This window comes from Mixophyes fleayi, chromosome 1, assembly GCF_038048845.1.
Source record: "Mixophyes fleayi isolate aMixFle1 chromosome 1, aMixFle1.hap1, whole genome shotgun sequence".
Taxonomy (NCBI): domain Eukaryota; kingdom Metazoa; phylum Chordata; class Amphibia; order Anura; family Limnodynastidae; genus Mixophyes; species Mixophyes fleayi.
Window position 1 is genome coordinate 112,216,469 of NC_134402.1, and position 18,556 is coordinate 112,235,024.

The 18,556-nt window shown below is 41.0% G+C and overlaps 1 protein-coding gene across 2 annotated transcripts in view; it reads left to right on the top strand.

The window, feature by feature from the left end:
* MAML3 (mastermind like transcriptional coactivator 3) overlaps positions 1-18,556 on the top strand; it is a 273,667-nt gene that overhangs the window by 213,106 nt on the left and 42,005 nt on the right. The window lies entirely within an intron of this gene.

Here is an 18,556-nt window from a genome sequence, read left to right on the forward strand (position 1 = left end):
CATTCCAGTATGGAACACATTTGTAAAACGATTGATGTCATGCAAAACATGGCTTGTTTGGGTACAAATGGCCAGACAGATTTGTTGCTGTCAGACAATTTTGCTAGCCATTTTGTGTCCTGAACCAGTATTCCTGAGAATGTTCTTGCGGTACATCACTCCTAGTCAATTAAGAGGCTGATTTCTCCTGCACAATGGGTTGTTTCACAAAATATCTTCTTTCTACTGCAGATCATCTTCATTTGTAATTGTTGATGCAAGTTAAAAAAAAATAAATACAAATATTAAACTAGGCAAACCCCTGCTAATAATATCAATATTGCATCCTCTATGTAATTTTCCCAAGTTTACATAGTGAATCTCACAGCCCCAGCTGAAAACCGGGGTTATGTGGCATTTTGGAGGAGGGTGTGAGTAGGAGGACCAATGAGAATCATGGACATTGCTTCTTCTCATTGGTCCTCCAGCTCACACCCCCATACTGCATCTATTTAAAAATTGGTGAACTCAAATGTTCACCACTTTAGGTGGTAGCGTTTCTTTATTCTCAAAGGTATTATAGGGGAAAGTGACCAAGCAAGACTGGAAAGATTTTGACATATTGGAGGTGTGGTGTCATTTGTCTAGATTTTCCAATCAAGAATGTTGTCAAGTATGATTTGAGATCTACAAATGAAACTGTGAGACGCAATATCACAAACAGCTCTCGTCTGAGCTTGTGTGACTTGTGTTAAAGGGTTAATCAAACATAGATTGTAAGCTTGCGATCAGGGCCTTCTCACCTCTTTGTCTGTTTTACCCAGTCTGTTTGTTAGTTTACTGTGTTTGTCCCCAATTGTAAAGCGCTATGGAATATGTTGGCGCTATATAAATAAATGATGATGGTTAAATCTCCATTTTATAGCACACACTCTTAATTCCAAAATTTCTTCCACCACAAAGTTTGTGTAAAAAGTTAGTTGTGGCACATCTGTCATAAACATCTGCGGTGGATCAAATCTGTCATGAGGCTCAAACCATACTCCCCCACTCAGCAGTTTTGTGCCTGATTACCCACTGAAGCATTCATAGTACTTAGTATTATGAATGGGAAAACACTGGGCCCACTTACAGCCAAGGATCCCGGACTACCATCTCACCTCCCCAGCAGGGGCGGATCTAGAAAAATGCTGTACCCGGGGCGATTTAGGGGGAGGGGGGGGGGGGCGATTTAGGCCCCGCCCCTTTCTAACATCTTAGGCTGCCGACGGCTGCACACTATTTGCAGGTCCGTTCAGCCGTGACAGGCAGGGACAGTGTGCTGCCCGGCTGCTCTGATTGTGTTTTAAACACAGTCAGAGCAGCCGGGCAGCACACTGTCCCTGCCTGTCACGGCTGGACGGACCTGCACATACTGTGCAGCCGTCGGCAGCAAGTGTCTGCTAGGGGGGGCGATCGCCCCCCCCCCCCCCCCCCTGGATCCGCCACTGCTCCCCAGTTATAACTTGCTACTTATGTTAACATGTATATGGGCAAATATGAACTCTTTAAAATTAGTTAAAGCTTTAAATGTATCTATTATAACTGTGCAATTCTAGCAATGGCTCCTTGGATGTACATGTAGGTAGTTTGCATTGGAGCTGTAAGGATAAATACATACTCCCTGCTAGAACTTATTAGAGATATAAGAAGTCATCTTGGAGTTATGGGACCTGAATAACATGGCTTGGTTTGCTGCATCACAGAACTCCTCCTAATACCCTCACGGGTTACAGTAGTTACATATGTATTATGTACAGATGTGGGAAGGGGATACCAGTAAAACAGATTCTGAGAAAGTTTTAAAGCCTGTTATTGAATGGAAGATTTACTGGGTAAGTTTTCATTCTAAAGGTCAAAAGTAATTATCCTGATATCCCTCAGAGTTGTGAACTTATGTAACATACATGAAAAGTGATGTCCTTTGTATGTCGGGCAGATAGCACATGGTAGTTTGGCTTTATTTAAATGGTACAATAAGTTTTATATTGTTTGAATGAGAATTACAAAGGCAGTATAATATATGGATGTGTTGCTAGCAGGCGTGAACTAATTAAAAAGGAAAAATAAAGAAAAAAGTATATATGCCATCTTAACACTGTTGCTTCAATTGGATTGTGATAGCATCCTCTCTATGAGCCCTCTTACTCCGCCTTCAGGTTAGTTCTAGACTGTCTGCTTCCAAGCCTGGTAAACCTCCCAATGAAATAGCAGAACTGTCTTGAGAAAATAAAAGTTCACTGTAGCCCTGACCAAGCATACCAGGGGCCGAACAGGGCAACACTGGGCCTCATAGCAAAATTTATTTAGGATCTCCCATTAGAGCAGAGTGGGGGGGGGGGGCTCTTCTAAACATGCATGGTCCACATACACCACTCAGAAGAAGTCTCTGCTATGCTGTTTTAAGAGCCACGTGGGGCTGCCATGTACTCTGGGGACACGTCTAACATTTGAATTGCTGCAAGTATCATTTGGGGACAGACCTCCCAATGTCCCATGGGTGGGGACAAATGTGCGGACTATTGGGATGGTGGGATAGTCCCCTCAAATTGGGACTGTCCTGCCTAAATCGGGACAGCTCGGAAGTATAGTGCTTGTCAAGAGAACTGCAATCGAAGTCAGCCTAACTCCATGGAGACACACACCATTAACCCATAGACAATAAAGTTCAAAAATTGTTTTGGTCACCAAGATCTAAAATAGATTTGTTCCTTAAGAAGTTAAGATATCATGTTAGAATTTTCACTTATCTTTAACGTATATCAAAAAATATTACACCTTGAAATGTGCCATCTCCACATGATTGAGAAAATCTCATTTTACACCAGCAATGTCTCTCTATAAACTGTGAAGTGACAAAAAAATAATAGCTTGTATTTACTGTTGATCTTAGTGAGTGGCAGAATCCTCAGAAAAAGGCTCCATCATGTGTAGACTCATACTGACAGATGCACTGATATCTTAATTGTCAGGGAGACTGAAATGCTGGCTGATTTAGCTGGCTGGAGAGGAGGTGAGATAAGCCGGCTTTGTGCAGTGATCTTCCTTGGCCAGTCACTTGCAGAGACACCCAGAGGAACAAAATTAGGATTGATGTTGTGCTGAGAGGTGTAATAGCATTGGGACACAGGATTCTAAAATCTGTCTCTTCTTATCTCACTCTCCATCTATTATTCTCCATAACCATTGTCTGTTTGACATGACCGCAGCACCCGCCTTAGCCAAGACTGTCAGGGATCTTACCCGCTTTCAGATCTTTATTTTTAGATCAGTGTAAGATGACCATCTTCTTCTTCTGCAGAACATTGTCCTTTATATACTTACTATCACAAACAATTTACCGTATTTCCCCATGTATAAGACGCACCTTTTTCCCAAAAAATTTGGGTCTAAAAACTGGATGCGTCTTATACAGTGGTAGCGGGGATCCAGGAGGGGGCAGCGGTACAGTGGCAGCGGGGGGAACCAGGGGGAGGGGGCAGCGGGGGGAACCAGGGGGAGGGGGGCAGCGGTACAGTGGCAGCGGGGGGAACCAGGGGGAGGGGGGCAGCGGTACAGTGGCAGCAGGGGGTGGGGGGGGGTCATTGCAGGGGCTTACAAAACTCAATCAGAGCAGCCGGACAGCACACTCTCTCTGTCTGTGTCTGCAGAACGGACCTCTACATAGTGTGCAGCCGCCGGCAGCACACTCTCCCTGCCTGTCTCTGCGGAACAGACCTGCACATAGTGTGCAGCCGCCGGCACCAAGCCCCTGCAATCTCCGCACACTTTTTGACAGCTACCGTAATATATTTTATTTCAAATTTCGGGGGGAAAATTAAGGTGCGTCTTATACATGGAAGCGTCTTATAAATGGGGAAATACGATACATGGTACAAAATAAACACTTTCCTTTCAAAGAAAAGTTAATAAGCAACATAGTCGTGTTGCAGTATTTTTGTAGCACCGAAAAATGCTCTTATTACTGTATTGCTATGAAACAAAAATGGACTATGAAATATGCACTGTCCAGTCCAGTGGCCAGCTAGCACTGGCTGGGCTGCCGAGAGTATTCTTAGGCTCTCGTGCGGCCATTTTGTGGTGGCTCCCCTAGGCTGTACGTGCATCCTTGGAACATATGACTGCTTAGACACCCACCCACCCTGCGCACACCGCTTCAGCAGAAGTTGGTACTGCGCAGCGTAGGAGGGCTGTAACTCTTAGGAAGACATCAGTCTGCGCAGGGGCTTTTTCTAGCCTATAATGTGGCTCCATTCCAGTCCTGCATGGGCAGATGGGGTTGGAGATCCATCTTCCACCGCTGGTCCAATGGGGTCAGTGCTTTGTACTCGGCCCAGTATAGTATAGTTCAGTTCTACAATGCCATATCAGGGAAAGCGTTAAAGGCTTTGGACATATTCCAGCAAATGAAACACACATGCGTGAGTAGAAATTATTGAAATATGACTTTGTTAAGACACTATAGTAGCTTGTCAAGTATTTATTCCATATTGATGGGAAGTCCCATCACTATCAATATGCGTCACTCTCCACTGTTGATTTTCAGGGTGACCATGCAGGACAATAACAATACAAAACTGCCCAAAGCTCCATTTAGAGCCATGTATTATGGGTAATTGTTTATGAATAGACCTGTGTCTCTCAAATCAGAAATGTACTCATGGGTTTGTTTCTCAGAACCTTTTACACAAAATCCTAAGGTTTATGCTAAATAGTGTTCAAGATTATACCATACTTGCCAACTCTCCCGGAAAGTCCGGGAGACTCCCGAAAAGTCCAGGAGACTCCTGAAATTCGGGTCAGGAGCAGATGGCATTTCTCCTGCATCCCGGATTTCACTGAGAATCGCGTCATTTGACGCGATTCTCGGTGAATCATGCCATTTTGGAGGGCGGGATGAAGCCAATTGTGTCATTTTGGCCCCGCCCCCCGCAACGCAAATTACGGTTTCACGGGGGGGGGGGGGGGCAAAATGACACAATTGGCCTCGTCCCGCCCCCTCCTGCCCTCCAGTCTCGCCCCCTCTCCCGGAAACAAGTTTCCAGGAGTTGGCAACTATGGATTATACCCTGTATCAAATGAATTACAATCCCCTCTGCCAGATTAGCAGAAGTGTGGGGTCTCCAGCCAGTGCTCAATTCCTTCTACTTTCCCCTATGCCTAATTAAAGCTACTAAAGTGCAGCGGTGAATAAGTTATCAGACAATAATATACAACTTGTGCTTATATCCTGAATCCACATTACTGTTCCTAACAACCAGACAAAACATTTTTTACGAGATATACCAGAAAAAGTAACTTTGGACCTGATTCATTAAGGATCTTAACTTGAGAAACTTCTTATTTAGGACTCCTGGACAAAACCATGTTACAATGCAAGGGGTGCAAACTAGTTTTCTGTTTTGCACATAAGTTAAATACTGACTGTTTTTTCATGTAGCACACAAATACATGATAGCTTATTTGTACACTGAAATTTAAAGTTGATATTTGTGTGCTACATGAAAAAACAGTCAGTATTTAACTTATGTGCCAAACAGAATACTAATTTGCACCCCTTGCATTGTCACATGGTTTTGTCCAGGAGACTTAAATAAGAAGTTAAGATCCTTAATGAATCGGGCCCTTTATCTTTAAAGTTTCAGTTCAATTTCATTATATTTTTACTATAATGTGTTCTCTCATCTCGGACCTGTTCATTAGAATGAAACCCCAGCAGTTTTCAGACTCTACAAGCAGGTCAGCATACACTACATAATCTGTAAGGGGGTCTCATCATCCTGGTAAACAGGAACAGACATGTCACATTGAATGGCTGCGATAACATGACTACTGACATCTATTCGGGTCCAGCAGAGAGCCAGGCCCTCTCTAAATTATTTAGGCAGAACTTTCAGGCTGTTGCCCAGTGGAATTTAACGGGTGTATAGTCAGACCTTCACACCTCTGTAGTGCTGCCTGTTCTGCTGCGAAACTTGATTCACATGAAATTTCACATTGCTTATCTCTAGCAAGGATTTATTTAACTTTATAAGTGCTTTCAATTAATGAAGCTGTTTTAAGAGCTTATTGTCTCACAGACTTGTGTTCAGATTTGTTTTACAGAAAGCAGGATGATTCTATGTTTTGAGTGGGAGAAGGCTACAAGTTATTTTTTTTTAACTTGCAAGAAGGAAGCTGCATATTTCTGTGGTTCAAAAGCAGAGTGATCGTTAAAGAGATCAGATATGTTTTTGTGTGTGTGCAGGTCCCCCAAACGTTTACCAGGTTCTAGATGCATTTTGCTTAAGGCACATAATGCTCACATTTTCCAAAATGCTGAACAGTAAAAGACAAATTTATTACCAGCACATCCTTTACCTTAATTTTCTAAACACGGTTTAATTTTTGCCACATTTCCTCGCCTTAGCCAGCGTACATCCGTGTGATACAGGACTCCACCATACTTAACATGAATTCCAGATATTCTTGAAATTTCCTATGGTTCACTCTTCTATTATGAATATAACTGATTACAGAGACAACCACTGACATCACATGATCAGACTTTACCACACAGATTCTTCATGTGTGATGCAATGATACTGTTTGATGTTTTGTCCCAAACAAAAATGTCTTTCAACCACTGTATCCAACACCCTTTGTTGTTTCTCTCCATATTAGACACCCCTTCACTACAGATATGAGTTTTTCACCAGACAAATTTAACTTACAATAAAAAAAATATACATAAACCTTACAATATATAAACATGTACTGTTTTATCAAGTCACCTGCCAAGGACCAGCAATAGGTCTTGAAACTGTACGGGTTTCTCTAACGCTATAGTATTTTTTATAGATATTTTGTTGTGAAGACAACTTTCTGTTCCGCTCCCCACATTTATCTTTCTCTCAGTCACATTAAGCTCACTAAAGTATTTTAAAAGCTTAGTCTCATAGTGCCGCCTTATGTTGTATTCTTTAATTACTGCAACAGTCTCCCAGCACACCAGACAAATACGGTTTCGGTCACGCTCTAAAAATAAGTACTGTTCAGTTCATTCTTTCTTAAATTGTCTGTGCTCTGTGTTTACTTTTTTCCATTTTCAAAACAGGAAATATGTAAAATTAGAAGAGTAAAGTAATAATCCCTGACAATGTATTTCAGTCAGTTGTCATTTCACACTTATGGGTAGTTTCATATGCACACTTTCTGTATCGGCATTTGTTAGCCGCTTGGCACTACTCACATATAGGCAGCTTAAGCTTTGAGTTTCAGTCATATGAATGTTGGCATGACTTATTAGTTCTCACAGTTTTTTTCCAATACCCCCAAAACATACCTTCCTATTTTACCTGACTGCCCGGGACAGGGCCATAACTAGGGCTGTGCGAGAGGGGCACCTGCCCAGGGCGCAAAACAGAAGGGGGGTTCAGAATAAAGAATATTTTAGGTTGGTTTCATAATAATTCAGGGCTAGGAGCATTATTTTTCTTTCTTACCCCAGGCGCTAACAATTTCTAAAGGCTCCAGAATTTCAGCCGTGAATCGCAGTATTGTGGGAAACCATTGTGCCCTACCTGCACTTGCCACTTGAACCCGAAAGGGAACAATATAAAGTTGCCATGTGTGCCCTAAATTTATAAGATAAACATTTACCTGGTAAAAGTTGCATAGTTACCTGTTCTGTTTTTCTGCTAGTTTGGTTTCAAGCCAGGGATAATTTAGTCAATCTGTAAGACCAATCTAAAATAAAAAAATATTATATTCCATGTGTCACATGTATTCTGTGGATGGTTTCAGGGACTGGCTTGGCTAGGCTGGGGTTTAAAATGTTCCTAATAGGCTGCTGAGCCTGCATTTGGGAATGTTTTCAGAACTGTGTTAGACTTCTGGGGGTAAATTTATCAAGTTGCGGGCTTGAAAAAAGAGAAGATGTTGCCTATAACAACCAATCAGATTCTAGTTATCATTTATTTAGTACATTCTACAAAATGACAGCTAGAATCTGATTGGTTGCTATAGGCAACATCTCCATTTTTTTTCAAACCTGCAGCTTAATAAATTTACCCCCTGGAGTTGACTTAAGTCATAGAGGTACTTTTTACGTCATCCAATTTAGGGGTTGCACTGGTTGTGTTTGTGGGACCTAAGATTTTACTTGAGGGGTGAGTTGGTAGCTTGGGGGACATATTTAACAACCTTCATTTACACCAACCCATTCCCACAGTAACCAAAGGGATATATTAGGAACATTGATGAGATATTTTAAAGTTACTTTTTGTAGCCTATAATGTGGCTCCATTCCAGTCCTGGATGGGCAGATGGGGCTGGAGATCCATCTTCCACCGCTGGTCCCCTGGGGTCAGTGCTTTGTACTCAGCCCAGTATAGTGTAGTTCAGTTCTACAATGCCATGTCAGGGAAAGCGAAAAAGGCTTTGGACATATTCCGACAAATGAAACACACATGCATGAGCAGAAATTATTAAAAAAAACTTTGTTCAGATACTTCACAAGCAGCCCCACCTCTGCTCTAGACCAAGAAAGCAGCAACAATGCTTTGTATACTTACTCGCCTGGAGTTTTCCCCAGGCCTCCGACTAAAAACATACCGTGGGAGGCAGAGAATAACCCGAAAACAACCCCCAATCATCTATAGATGTACACTTTATGGACAAAAGTATTTGGTCACATCTGTTAATTATTGAATTAAGGTGTTGCAATCCGACCCGTTGCCAGAGGTGTATAAAATCAAGCACCTGCAGTCTCCACTTGTAAACATTTGTGATACAAAACTGGTCATTCTGAAGAGCTCAGTGACATTAAGCGTGGTACTGTGATAGGATGCCACCTTTTGTAATAAGGCGGTTCGTGAAATATCCTCCCTCCTGGATATTCCACGGTCAACTGTAAGTGATATTATTATAAAGTGGAAGTGTTTAGGAACAACAGCAATTCAGTCATGAAGCGGAAGACCACATAAAATCACAGAGCGGGGACAACGACTGCTAAGGCCGCCAAAGCTCTGCTGATTCCATAGCTGAAGAGTTCCAAACTTACACTGGCATTAATGTAAGTACAAAAACTGTGCATTGGGAGCTTAATGGAATGGGTTTCCATGGCCGAGCAGCTGCATCAAAGCCTCACATCATCAATACCAATGGCAATCCTCTAATGGAGTGGTGTAAAGCACACCGACACTGGACTGTGGAGCAGTGGAAACGTGTTCTGTGGAGTGACGAATCACGCTTCCCTGTGCGGCAGTCAGATGGGCGAGTCTGGGTTTGGCAGATGCTGGGAGAACATTACCTGCCTGACTGCATTATGCCAACTGTGAAGTTTGGTGGAGGAGGGATAATGGTATGGGACTGTTTTTCAGGGTTTGGGCTAGGCCTCTTATCTCCAGTGAAGGGAAATCTTAATGTTTCAGCTTAAGCTGGGTACACACTACACTGTTTTCGTCCAATAATCGGCTCAATCAGCCAAAATACGACTGCTCGTTCAAAAGTCGGGTCAGTGTGTGCAGTGACCCGATGGTCGAAAGTCTGCCCAAATGGACAATTATCGCCTCATTTGGTTGGTCGTACCGTTTAATATTTTCGTTCCAATCTCGTTTCCGCTGTGTAGTGTGTATAAATTTCCGACCGATCCACAACAGGGAGTACGAAATTACAGTCATTGCTCATGACAACATGGCTGTAAAAAGTCGCTAAAGGAACGTCCGCTCTTCCCATTCGTCCTAAACAAGGCTAGTGTGTATGCAGTCCATGGACCGAGCGATCGGACCATCGATCGCATGTAAAATCGCTCGGCATAAAAAGTTGGTCTAAATTTCTGTAGTGTGTACCCAGCTTTACAAAGTCATTTTGGACAATGCTATGCTTCCAACTTTGTGGCAACAGTTTGGGAAAGGCCCTTTTCTATTCCAACAAGACTGTGCCCTAGTGCACAAAGCAAGGATTACAAAGACATGGTTTGATGAGTTTAGTGTGTAAGAACTTTACTGCCCCACACAGAGCCCTGATCTCAACCCAATCGAACACCTGACCTCATAAATGCTCTATAGAGTGAATGGGCTCAAATTCCTACAGAAACACTCCAACATCTTGTGGAAAGCCTTCCAAGAAGAGTGGAAGCTGTTCTCGCTGCAAAAGGGGGACCAACGCTATATTAAATTATATGTAGTTACCTGCCTGTACTCACTTTTCCCCTCCCTCCCTCTCTTTCATGCTATGCCTGAGCCCCCAGAGTTATAGTGCTTACTGTTACTTGTACTGTGCTGTTTCACCTTGTACTGTGCCATTGTTTGTCCTTGTACGGCGCTACAGATACTTTGTGGCGCCCTATAAATAAAAATTAATAATAATAATAATAATAATGTATTTGAATACAATGAAATTACAGTCCCTATTGGTGTAATGGTCTAGCATCCAAATACTTTTGTCCACATAGTGTATATGTTGATAAATGCATCACCCTGCTCAACAAATGAAACATATACTTGTAATATTACAACCTAATATACCATTGACAAAGGCTGTGCACAGCCAGTCTGCTGTTCCTGGTTGTCATATCCTATATCTGATATATCCGGTACGTGTATGTAAGAGTGCAGTGTTATATGTTATTAACCAATGTTTGATCATTGGATTACAAAACTGGTTGGATTACTTGAATACAGGGTGGAAGTGTAAGCTATGTAATACTAATTGTTATTTGTGTTTTTGTTTTCCCAATCATCCTTGTCTTGCACACACAGCCTGTAGTCTGCATACATTCCGGTAACTTCATAATACTGACCTGCTGCAATATTTAGTACAATTCAATTTCGTGTTACTATATTTTTCCTTATAGCTATATCCAGTGGTCAAAGTGGAAATTTAGAAGTGTTGGAATGGAATCTTATAGTTTTACAATCCAATAGGAGAAATGGCGATATGGCATACCACCGTATACCAGCCCACTTCGACCACTGGGTATATAAGAAAGAGGTTCAAGAAAGGTAATTACAGCATTTTTGTAAGGAGTCTTCCATTCAACAAATAAAAATATAGTATAACAAAAACACTGTAAAGTGATTTGCCTTAGAGAAAAAAGACTGGTTTGAGCAGTGTTCTTCTCTTGTTATGTCAGAGTGGTGTGGCTCTACATCTTGGTATGATATTGGGAGTTATTTCATGGATTGATGTATTATCATAGGAACCATGTAAGAAATGTAATTGTAGCAAGAGCAATGTGGTCAATTTGTCTTGTCTGTTGCAGTCCTAATCCCGGCAGTCTGCTTGGCTCACCTGTCCTAGAGCCACACAGGCCTGTAGCAGAGCTAAGAAGAATGTAGAACAGCACGCCAGCCAGCAGATGCATGCCGGATTGTAGCCTTTCATGGCCTTTATATTGTCAGATCCCCAGAGTGGGTTTTACCTGTAGGTCACTCATGCTCAGCTGTTGTGCATGAACTCAGGAGCAGTTACAGTAGTCCTGGGACTCTAAGCTTGTTGCCGTTAATTTGCAGCATACATCCTAAGAATGTTCTTATACTTGCATCTATACAGCATTAGTAATTGTGTGCCTAACATAGATTCCATTTAGGTTACTTGTAGGTAATCACTGGGGTGATGGAACCATCATCATGCACTTCATATATATTTAATGAGAAGATGTGCAAAGGCTAAAACTGCATTTTATAAATACATCTGCAACATGTGTTTTAGTACAAATTGCAGATGATTAGTTTCTTGCATGTGCTCTGCAAACAGATTTAGCCCTTCATCTTCATCATCTTCTTCATCATCCTTAAAGGAACATATACCTTCTTAGGGTTGTTCTTTAAGATGCACTGCCATCTACAGAAAAGATTTTACAACCTGCAGGTAGGAGCTTTGGGGGCTTCTACCTGCAGCCATTTTTCCTGGGTCTCCCATGTTCTTCTTACAACCCCAGCCAAAAATCTTTTCTGTTGCCCAGAACTCCCCACCCCTTTCCTCTGAATGCTCAAATTACATCATCTGCAAGTGCATCATAGAATAGTACACTGCATGTGTCTTTGCAATGGTCTCACCTGACTGCCGTCTGCAAAGTATCAGCTGATTATTAGGCAGGCACACAACAAACTACGTCTCCCACAATGCAGAAGGAAGCAATGTGGCTTCTGATTGGAGTAGACTCACATGACAATTTTGACTCTCATTGGCTCTGATGTAGTCAGGTGACAGCTGGAGAGGATTGGCATAGTTGTTACTCAGCTCCTCCACAGTGCAGAACATGGTGGAGAGTAGATGCATTGGGGTATATTTACTAAACTGCAGATTTGCCTATAGCAACCAATCAGATTCTAGCTATCATTTACTTTGTACGTTCTAGAAAATGACAGCTAGAATCTGGTTGCTATAGGTAACATATCCACTTTTACAAACCTGCAATTTAGTAAATGTACCCCTATGGTGTGCAGATATGAATACTCTTCAGGCTGCAATTATCAACCTACACACAGGTGGGAACCCACTTCCCTAAATATTAGCCCTAATCCTATCTGTACCATATCCCCTGGAAATCTATCCAACCAAGCTTTTTATAACATTTTTCCTTATTTTCACAATGTCATCTCTAGTAATTAGTAGGATTCCATCCACTACCACACACCACTCACTATTTTATGTGCCTCCTCTGGTTTGTAGCCATTTGGCGCACAATATTCATGGAAATAATCTGTATTCTATATTTTTTGAGATTTTATATTTTTTTAATAATGTAATACTTTTTACATGTAAGATCCATACCAGGAAATTAGCAGAATTGTTTAATTATGTCTACTCATCCAATAAACAATAAATAATAACACTTATTACAGATTAGTCATGGTGGTATTAACTAATATACACTCCAGTGATCATTCTGACAGCTGAAGTAGTGCTGGATGTGTCTGTCCAGCTGTAATGCTGAAATATTGTATCTTTTTTGTATATGGTCATAGAATATTCTCACTGCATTCAAATCATTCAACACATGCTTCACAATTTAACACATGTTATATCATATTCATCAGCAGATCCTCTGACCAGGGAAGTTCTGTTAACACCTTTCATGATATACTGTCTAAATGTGTCTGCTATTGCAAACAGTTAAACAGTGCAGCAGGTTGTAAATCTCCCTTGGACCAGCAGACCTTTGCATTTTGAAGAAGTTAAAATATCCCTGGTATAATTCATTGTTGTGGCTGCTTGCCATTAATATTCACATGACCTTTGTACCAAATAGCCATTTCCAGATTCCCTCTCTTTTTCTTTTTTTGCATAGTACAATGTGCAGAGGTATGTGTTCATTTCTCTGCCACAGGAGGTCACAGAGCTGTCTCCAAACCAGCACTTTGTATTGAAATATGAATTTATATTTATATGTGCTAGAAATAGACATAAATCACTACAGGAAAATATGCTCCACTGATCATTTCTGTGGATGCTAGGAAACTGTAATGTGTTTTGCAATTTTATGACAGCATCCCATATTGCGTAGTAAAGGAAAATAAATTAAAATGGTTTTCAGTAAAATAATTGCAGATCTTGACCTACTGAAAGATATCTTGTGAACCAGGGAGCCACAGTTGTGGGAGGTGGCGGAGATAGGTCTGTGGACCTGCTGCCCTGCTCAGCCTTCATATTTACAGGTGGGTAAATGAGATAGGTCTATGGACCTGCTGTCCTGTTCTGTCTTCATATTTACAGGTGGGTTATTGAAACCAAAGATGGGTAAACATATACAGACTGTGGGTAATAGTTTGTTACAACATCTGAAATGAAATTTCCTTTCTTAATATTGTGGAAAAAAAAACATATTTTTTTCTCATTTAATTTCAGTTACAAAATTGTCATTATTCAATGCAAAAAATAAAATTTGACAGTGTTCTTTCAGTGACATACAATTAATATTGTACACTCTTCACCATCACAAAATACTTCTCTAGTGACAAAAGGCAAGTTAAATTTGTTTTTATAAAGTGTTAAATACAATGCAAATAATTAAAAAAAAATTGCCTATATCCAAAGTACTAGATGATGTTTTTGGTAATTATTCAGTTATATGTCTACTGATTAGGAGTTACACAACGACCTTTTGTACAATACCAATTACATTATGTTTATACTAAGAGACAACTGACACAAGAACAGACTTGCACCAGTTCATTAGAACCCCCATCTGTTTACTAATAATTCAGCCTCCTCCTCTCTGACTTGTCACATCCGTGTACTGTCATCTATCATCACATCTATGGCTCATCTCTACAGGGGCAAGCCCAGCCTTTCTCTTGAGATCCTCTTATTATCTGTACATAAATGCTCTACACATCTGAAACAATACAGCAACTCCTACTGCCTTGCAAAGACTAAACATTTTAAACGATTGTGTAGTGCTAGAAAAACATGTGCAACAGTTTATTTTCATTATAAATGCCAATTCGATCTTATTGTTGTGGAGGGGGAATTCCAGACACGTGTAATCCCTCCGGCACTTGACGTGCTATGTCTTTTTGTTTCTGTTTACTTTTGCTCCTCTCCTGCTACAAAGAGAGGATATAGCTTGCTGCAAAAAAAAAAAAGGTTAGCATTCCGATTATTAGTAGCAGAAAATAAAGACGTGTCACACACAATCCACTGGACTATATATATATATATATATATATATATATATATATATATATATATATATATATATATATATATATATATATATATATATATATATTGTATTCTGATCTGAAAATTCCTGTACACTGGCTTACTATAGAATGGTAAATACTAACTTGCACATTTCGGTAGTGAATTACACTTGCTGAACCAAGTCAGGAATTAGCACCTGGTGCAATACACTGCTGAAATCTCTGATTTACTGTAATTTCTATTCATGCCACTGATAGATAGACTGGAGTGACAACTCTCAGGAGTGAAACATAACATGACAAGTATAACTAGAATGCAAAATAGAGAAAAGGAACTTCCCAGCATGCTCCACCCACAACCTAACTTCCTGCCAGGCTATGGCAGGCATACCCTTCCCATTAAGATACAGATAATGGGTTAGGCCTAAAGTGGAAGGGGGTTGGGATGTGCCGGCAAGCTAATGGGAGAAAAGGCCATGGAAGAATTACCATTAGGTTACATAGTCCAGGAATTTCAGGTCAGGCTTGGACACCCGACCAGACCTTGTGACGATAGGAAGCCTCTCTGGTTGATGATTTCCCAAAAGCCCACCTGAGCATTCAGGCATGTCAGGTGATAGTGTAGAGTCTGAAGGTATGGTTGTGGGCCCATCAGATCTTGATTTCTGTGAAGTCTGAATGAGTTCTGGGTCAACCATAGTTAAATTGGTTGCTGGATGAACTTCTTTAAGCACACTTAGCAGGTGGCGATGGTATGCTTATAGATGGCATCCTCGGCTTGTACCGCATAACTGTTGAGACAAGCAGATTCTCGGAGGACGGTGGTAGGTCTGTCTTCATCCACAAGGAGTTTGACCTGAAACCAGATGTGGAAGAGGATGTGCTGCTCAATCATAACGTCTTTTGTTGGACAGTCACTTTTGAAGTACCGTTTGTACTCATTGTTGCATTTGTTTCTTTAGAACAGGGATGAGATTCCTGGTGCAGCATGTCAATAACCACTGGGCAGGTTATGGTAAACCCTCCCGTGGTATATTTCTTAGGTTAAGCAATGCTCCAAAGATATCAGTATTATCACATGTGAATTTTTTCAGCAGGTGTTTGGTTGAGCAGACAGCTCTGTCCGCTAGCCTATTGGATTGAGAATAGTGGGGGCTGCAGGTAGAGGGTTGAAGGTCCCATGTATTTGAAAAACTCTTTGAACTCTCTACTAATGAATTGCATGGCATTGTCCGTGATGAGTTACAGTGGGATGCTATGTGTACCAAATTGCCTCTTGAGTTTGGCAATAACAGTAGCGCTGGTGAAATTGGGTAGGTAGTCAATCTCAAACCACCTGTCACGAGCCGCGGCGGTACGCTGCCTCCTGGCGTGAACTAGCAGCCAGCCACGTGCTTTAGTTTCTGTGCTCTGATTTTATCCTTGTGGCATAGATGTAGGAGGGTGTAGGGACATCCTCCAACTCCAGGGGGAGCTCTTATATTATTTAAACTGGTTCATTTATATCTCAGGTGTATCAATCCTAGTGTAACGCTATCGGGCAGTCCGAATAGTGGTCTGACATCATGATCAACTATGTGAAACTACAATGGCACACACGTGAACTCTAGTGTGGCCATGACCATATTTTTAATGATTTCACCTCCATATGCCACCAGGTTTATTGAAATAAATAATAATTATTATTATTATTATAATATGCTCTAATCATTTCAAACGTGAATCTGTAACCAAGTCTGTTTGGGTAAAAGTGCCTGTGGGTTTATTCTGTGCAGGAGAGTCTTTGACATGAGGTTGCACTTGACACCAGTGTCAGTTTTTATTTTCAGTATGTTTCTGTTGTGTTTGACACAGAGACTAGTAAAGATTTCTCCCTTTCCAGTGATCAAATCTACACTCTCACAATATATCGCATTGACAGGTTCTGATACAGACTCGGTCTCCATATTATTGACTTTATGTGACAGCCTTTCCCTCAGTGTTTCACGTGGCGTGCTAGTTGCCATTGTGTATTTTAACCTGCAGCATTTTGCAAAGGGGTTCCATTTATTACAGGAGTTACAGCGTTTATATAAGGCCGGACACTTTTGCCACTCAGGTGGGTTTTTGCATTGCATGTAATGTGGTGTTGTGTGCTGTATGCTACATACTTCTGCCTCCTTCCTTAATTCCCTTGCACGTCCTCAGACTGCTCATTAAGCATGCAGATGTGAATGGCAGTTTCTAAAGTCAAATTATTTTCTCTTAACTGTTTGTGTACAGTATTATTATAAATACCACAAACAGTTCTGTCTATGATTAGTTCGTTGGTGATGGCGCCAAAATCACATTGTTTTTTTGCAAGTAGCTTTAATGTATAGCCGCATTTAGTAAACTATATGCTTGTACCAGTGGCGGAACTACCATTGGTGCACCAGGGCCCATGGAGATAATAGGGCCTGCAGCACTGGGAACTAGCGAGCTGTGGGCCCCAGTTACAGCTTCCCTGCATCGGGGCCCACATCTCGCTAGTTCTGCCTCTGGCCTGTATCTTGTTTGACTTCTCAGATAACCCAGTGATGCAGTATACTTTCAATTCCCTCCTGAACTGGAGCCAGTTGTTAGTGATGCTTTTATCAAATATGAGAAGGTTAATGCGGTGGAGACCTTTAGCCAAGTCTGACACCTTCTGACTCCATGTAGATGTGGGTATAGGAAGACTGTAGTGACAAATTTTAGGAGTGAAACATTATTATCATCATCATCAACATTTATTTATATAGCGCCAGCAAATTCCGTATCAATATCATTTCTGTTGCTCATTTTAACATAATCTGTGAACCAAACTGACACTTCAATCATAATGCCTTTGTTATTCGTGATTTTTATTTGGTTTTATTTAAATGAAAAAGCCAAGCAGGAAGACATTTTAGGCCCTATGTATAAATGGCTATTCGGATCTGTCCAGCCTTATGGGCTCTGGTCTGTGCCTGCTTTATGCAGAAATGTGTATGTAACATACATTTATGTAATGACTGAGATTTTTTTCTAACTCCATAAATCCTTCCTCTTGACAGATCAAATTAACAGAACCATAGTGTACAAAAGGCAGTGACATGTTTATGAGTCAGGCCTTCCTAGTTCCAACTTACACTAATAGCAGTGACATATTTATAGCCAGATCAGTCCTTCTGTAGGACCGAAGTGCACTAATGACAGTGTTTAACGTGTAGCCTTTATCCTGTTTCACAAATGTCACTTCTGATGGACATCTTTACCAACACACAGGTTATGAAAACTAAATTATTCATAGTGTTGGCAAGGACATTTTCTCTCTACTACCGTAGGTGGGCAGTATATCACAGTGGTTGGGAATAAGAATCCAAGTAATTAGTCAGAGAATAGCCCAGAACACCCTCTTTTAAACCTGTGTTTTTACATAATCCGCATATTCATCTGGACATAGTTGACAATCAAAAAGTCCTCTTCACCAAGGCCTAAAATTTGCCCAATCTAATCTCATGTGATGAATAACAAATTTTGCATCGTCATTATTATTTATTCAACAAAAGTTAAGCATGAAGAAGCCATGAGTGAATAATAAGTACACTAGCTTGTACAAGCATCTTCAGCTGCAATCATTTGAAGTGTATTTTCTGCATGAGTTTTAACACTGCATCAGTTTATTGATGTTTCAGTGTTTTTTCATGCACAGCTTATATAAAGTCCCCACCATGGCATGTCAATGGGGTGAGGACTTTGGCGTTTCTAACATTTTCACTCTCTTCTTTTTCAGCCATCCAGTTGTAGATTTGTTGACAGTCTTAGAATCATTGTTCTATTGCATGACCCGAATTGTCCAGGCTTCAGTTGTTGGACACATGGCCTGATATTGACCCTAGATACTCTAGAATAAAGAGGAGTTC